A 6,094-nucleotide genomic window follows, 5' to 3' on the forward strand; every position below is an offset into this window, starting at 1 on the left:
ATCAGTACAAAGATAGACCTTGTAGCAGTTGAGTGATATCGCCGAATGATCATGGTGAAGATGTTAATCTTTGTTGACGGCTGTGTGTCCTGGTGCTAATGCTGTTGAGGTCATGAGAATGACTACAGTGTGTGGTGGGGGAGGTGCAGCGGGGTCATTGCTGTCAAGGAAAGGCTTGAGGGAGCTTCAGCACAATGAAGTGGCCAGGACAGTGTATCTATCTATCTATCTATCTAACTGTCTGTCTGTCTATCTATCTATCTATCTGTCTGTCTGTCTGTCTGTCTGTCTGTCTGTCTGTCTGTCCGTCCATCTGTCTATCCGTCTGTCGGTCCGTCTGTCCGTCTGTCTATCTATCTATCTATTGTGTTGGTGTAAGATAATCTTTCATTCAAGTCCTATTGTAAAGCACTTTGCATGACAGTGTGCATAAAAAGACACACCTTACATTTAATCTGCACATGAAACTGGAGACCGACTTTGCAATGCAGTGTATCCTGAGCCAAGCATAACATGCTCCAGCTGAGTGTATTGACACAACCTACCTGCTGCTGCTGTGTGTGTTATTGACAGAGTTGTGCAAATAAGTATGTTAGTGTGTGTGTGTGTGTGTCAGGGTCACAGGCCTACTGACCCACCTCTCCACATCCTCACATTTCAGATTAGTCAAATCCAGCAGCTTATCCAGGCCCTGCACACACCCAGCTTACTTTGACCTTCGCCGCCCAGGACTTCCCTGACCAGCCGTGCACATACACACCCACAAACAGACACACACTTGCAAACAATGGATTTAAGCCACACAGTCATCAGGGAACCCACCATTCAATCACTTCATAGCTACCATATGACCAGTCATGACTCCACCTCCATGACTCAGTCATGACGGTTGTATGACTATCATGAAGTGTAGTCTGAAATGGGATGGTAATGAATATATACAATAATGACTGAATGCACTCTTTTCGTAGAAATACTTTGAAAAATACTTATTATTGTTCATTATTTACCTCATGGTCACCTGAGCTTCTTAGCTCAATATACTTAAAAGTTTTTTGTTTGATAAAGGTTTTGATATCTTTCATGGTGGCTCATTGGTATGAATATAACTATAACACTCAATGGAACTGAGTCATTGGACATAATAACATATATTAGTTGTAAAGTTATTGAGAATATGAACCGGATGTTTCTTGTAAAATCTCACTTTACATTTTACAGACAAAAGAAAAAACCTTCACTGATTTATTGACACCAAAAGTAAGCACAACATATTTCATACATTTCTTCATATCTTATATCTGACTGATGTGTTGTCCTAATGAGGATCACCAGTTTTTTTGTCCCTATCAAAAATGTGTCCATCTCAAATCAAATGAAATCACATTATGTTGTGCACAACACTAGACATCCTATGTGTAGAGAAAAGCAGATGGTGGCTAAATGCAAATTTCTGTGATCTGACTGTGAGATGCGAATGACAAGTGCAGAAAATATTTTATGTATGTATGTTTAAAAATGTGCAAATTTAAAAAACATCCAGAATGCACTGTTAATGTAGAATCTGAAAAAAATGAAAGTATAAATAAGACTAAAAAGACGTAGTACAACAGAAGTGAGATAAACTAGGTAAAGAGTCAAAGGAGGGAACAAATTGGAACATAATTATCATCTGAAAACGGTGGTCCTGTGTACAGTATTAAGATCCATGCTAGGAAGTCTGTTATGCTGTGTTATGCTCCTCAGGCTGCAGTATGACCCCCTTGACATCAGAAGAAGATCACACCATTGTTGGGGTGCGAGCCATTCTCTCCGTTGTTTCATGTTGTGTTTCTGGTCTCCTCCAGTCTTGATAGTAACATCCCTGATCATGTCGTCTATCTATCGCAAGTTTCCACCTGAGCATCTCTGGATTTCAGCACCTGAATAAAACAATCCTACAGTAGCCTTTATACTTCTATCTTAGGGAGGACACTCATTGACTTAATGCATTCCCTTACCCTAACCCCAAAACCAAGTCTTAACCCTCAAACAGCCCTTTAAAAAAGTGGGAACTGGCCAACGTGTCCTTACTTTCCGAAAATGCCCTCACTCTGTCGGGCCTAAAATATTCCCCACAAAGGTATAAGTACAAGAGCACACACACACACACACACACACACACACACACACACCATGTCTGATCATCTCAGAGCTGGAAGTGGCTGAATGGCAACAGCCATACATGATCCTCCTCCATCACAGATGACAGCTTAGATCAATGGAAAGAGAACCGAGCAAGTGTGTATTTTTGTTTTGCAAGAGGCGTGTGCAAACAGATGGAGGAGATGGTCTGTGTATGGGAAAGAGGGATCCCGGGGGGACCGGAGTGAAGAGCGCGCATCAGACAAGATGAGTGCATCGAAGATAGAACAAAGGCGAGGGAGCTGAGTGGCCTGTACGTGACACGTAGTAAAGCTCTTCACAGAAGGCCTAGCTTAGCGCTGGTGAATAACACCTGGCAAATCAAAGCACCAAAGGAATATGAGTTTCAAAGCAGAAGGGCGGCTAGAGAGGCTGCGTCCTCCAAGGAAATTTTAGATGCTGTTATATGAGCAAATAATACCACTCAGTGTTTAGACATGAGAGTACACACAGTGTGGTTCAGTCATTCAGTCTTGATACCATCAGCAATCACTCCGCAATAGTGTTTTGCACACAATCTTTCCATTTCAGCGCTGAATGTAATAAATCCTGTTTGTATTCGGTCAAACTTTAGGAACAGAGGTGCTTGTGTTGGTGCAGTCGACCGGCTGGGATACAAGGGGCAGTGTTTACAGTATTTATGAGTCTATAAGGTGAAACCACAGTGAGGATAGTGTGGCTGCGCAGGCAGCAGCAGTGGTTGGGACGTCAGGGAGAGAAAGGTTAAAGTAGCAGGCTGGTGAGAGAAGTGTCTTCATGTTAATGCTGCCGTCCTACCTGGATAATATTCTGCTGCTCTCTCAGCCGTGACCTTGTGTCATTGTATTACAGCATGTAGACTGAGGGATACTGTTTGTCTTTTCGCTCAAACTGTCAGGTCTAAACAGCTCAACTGTATCTCCTTTACTGGCCTGGCTGAAATCTGATTGACCCCAGGAGTGTCCCCGTCCTGTCAGTAGTCTTTAAAAAAGTCTAAAAATACTAACAATTAAAAAAAATTCTCAGCTTTTCTGAAGTAGGCCTCCACAAATCACAAAACTATACCACCGCCATGTTCAAATTAGGCCTCTGACTTGCTTGTTGCATGCTAACAGCTAATATGCAGCATGAGATTGAGGTTGAAGTTTCCTTTTTAGGACAATGATCATTGTCCACTCATTACTATTGCAATTTGTGCAGCTGAGAGCACAAAATCAACTTCACATATTGATTTCCCACTAAGCTCTCAGTCACATACAGCTCATGCAACCACTTAGAGTGACACTGCTCAGAAACCTGACTACGTCTGTTTTTCATGGCAGACACAGAGAACCGTGTAACTAATAACATTAATGGGTTCATGGTTCCAATACCTGCAGTAAGCCATGAGAGTGAACACAAATGTTAAAAAGCCTTGCATATATACTGAAATGAAAAGGCACACAGCCAGCATTAGCAAAGTATTTCCCATCATGGCCTGTCAAAATGTCTACTGTTATAAGTATCTATTATTTGGCATCAGTCCATATGCTTAACCTTTTCCATACCCAACATGATGTATATGTTAGAGGACATTTTTCCATCAACCTTTCACTTGTTCCACCATTTGCCATTTCCACAAACCCTGAAAGCCTCCTCTTTTATAGGAGAACAGCGCCCTCTATCTATTATTTGTTGCAAAATACCACCGCATATTTCCTGTGAAATCCAAATATGAAGGCGAAGCAGGGACAGCTCAAGACTGTCAAGTGCAGTCTTCTTTGTTTACAGTCGTTATACTGTTGCATCAGAATGAACAGTGTATCTGTTTATTCAGACAAAAACACTGCCCATTGCACCAGTGCACTAAAATGGAAGTCAGGTAGTGATATTGCAATATATTTCAAAATCAATAGTTTTGTATTGCAGCTGATGGGATACTTCCTCAACTGAGTGAAAGGGCATCTGGTGATGACACGTATGACTTTACTGTAGGATATGATGTTTTCAGTAGAATAGATGAGATAAAGGTGCTGTCTGTCTTGTTACTGAATTTTTCTTGTTACTATGAAGGGGGATGTGGAGGCTGAGCGAGACACATTTCTGGCTACCTGTCGTTTCCTGCTGAGTCACAGGCATCCACCCTCCTCTATGGGCCCTTTTGTCATCTAGAGTGTTTGAGTCTCTCCCTCTCCCTCTCCTCACACACTCACACACTCACTCTGAGCGAAACACACCCAAGTGTCAGGAGTCTTTTTCCCCAATCATCCTGTCTGCATGAGTGTGTATATTCACTGATGTTTTTCTCATAATTAACTCATGTGTAATCTCATTGTGTGCCTGTTATTCATCAGTGTGAAGCTGGCATGTGCAAAGCATCTGTTCAGGTCTGCAGCACATGCAAAGTGTCACTGAGGGTTTACCGCCCTCCACTGGTTAACATGTGTAAGTATATCTATCTATCTATCTATCTATCTATCTATCTATCTATCTATCTATCTATCTATCTATCTATCTATCTATCTATCTATCTATCTATCTATCTATCTATCTATCTATCTATCTATCTATCATGCAATAGTAAAACTAAAATATAAATTTTACAGTAATATCTACATTGCTTTTATATTTTGCCCTGCAACTAAATATGGAGAAATTGTGTTACTCCAGTTTTCAGATATTTTTTTCGAAATGTAAATGTATGGAAAGTGAATGAAATACCAATATATATATATATAAAGAGAGAGAGAGAGAGAGAGAGAGAGAGGCCTTAAAGTGACTCATCATACAAAGTGAGACAAGTGAAATCCAGAAACTGACCTGCAGACAGGAATGTTCTAAAATTAAATGCTTAAAAACGAGAATTCTAGACACTATGTGTTGACTGAAGGCGACCATAACAGGTGGTGATGGGTGGAACTGGTCCAAGTTGATTTAAGATGGCTTGGCATGGGCTCTGATGCTCATTTATTTTCCTGACGGGAGGAACCAGAGGCGGCTCGTGTTGTGTCGTGTGGTGGTGGTGGTGAGGCTGCAGTCCTGTGGGTGGGGCTCTCTCCTTCGCAGGGGCGTGGTGCCGCTCCAGCCTGGATCAGCACCAAGGCCAGCGACACCTCTGCGCAGCTCTGCTCCTCACGCGGGCCAGACACTTGTTTTTCTCTGCACCCTATCAGCTCCATACCTCCACACCCGAGCCCAGATATAGCTTTACACGAGTGAGATGACTACCGGTGGTTGTGATAAAACTTATTTACAGAGTTAAAAGCATAAACACACGTGTGATACTTCATTGTAACAACAGCAGCCTTCATAGCTGCATAGAAGTCTCCTATGTTACACACGTTTTTTTGATGATGACCCACAGGAGGTCACACTTCGCCGCCTCACAGTTTACACCATACTGCTGCAGCGCTGATGTTTGTGGTGAAGTGAGAGGAGGAATAACGCAACTTGAACGAGACTCATCCCGTGTTCTGATACTGCGGAGGTCGAGGGGATGAGGGCGGCTGGATGCAGACTGCAGCACCAAAACACTATAGCGCACAGCTCCACTCATCGATCCCATCCGCCTTTCTGCTGGGACAGCAAAGAAAAGCTGCAGGGGCAGAGTGGACTGACAGTAACCTGAGACAGTCCAGGTGGATCATACATGCACTGGCAGAATGAGATAACTTATTAGGATTTGATATTATTTGCGTGCCTTTGATCATGAACAGAAAACAAAAAATTAAAATAGTTTAATGGGCCATAGAGGCTTCAATAAAGAAAATCGTGTTATAGAGTTGTTGTGTTGACGCGTGACCCCCCAGCCTGAGCAGAGGGGCTGCGTGAGTGAGTCCGTGTCTCCCCAGAGGGTGGAGGCTTTCTGCTAAAGATTGCAGGTTTCCCCTCATCTTCTGTTGTCTCTGCGTCAGATGATGCGCCGGCTCCTTTGCTATAAAAGCACCTGTCC

The sequence above is a fragment of the Paralichthys olivaceus genome, chromosome 4 (genome assembly GCF_024713975.1).
Source record: "Paralichthys olivaceus isolate ysfri-2021 chromosome 4, ASM2471397v2, whole genome shotgun sequence".
Taxonomy (NCBI): Eukaryota; Metazoa; Chordata; class Actinopteri; order Pleuronectiformes; family Paralichthyidae; genus Paralichthys; species Paralichthys olivaceus.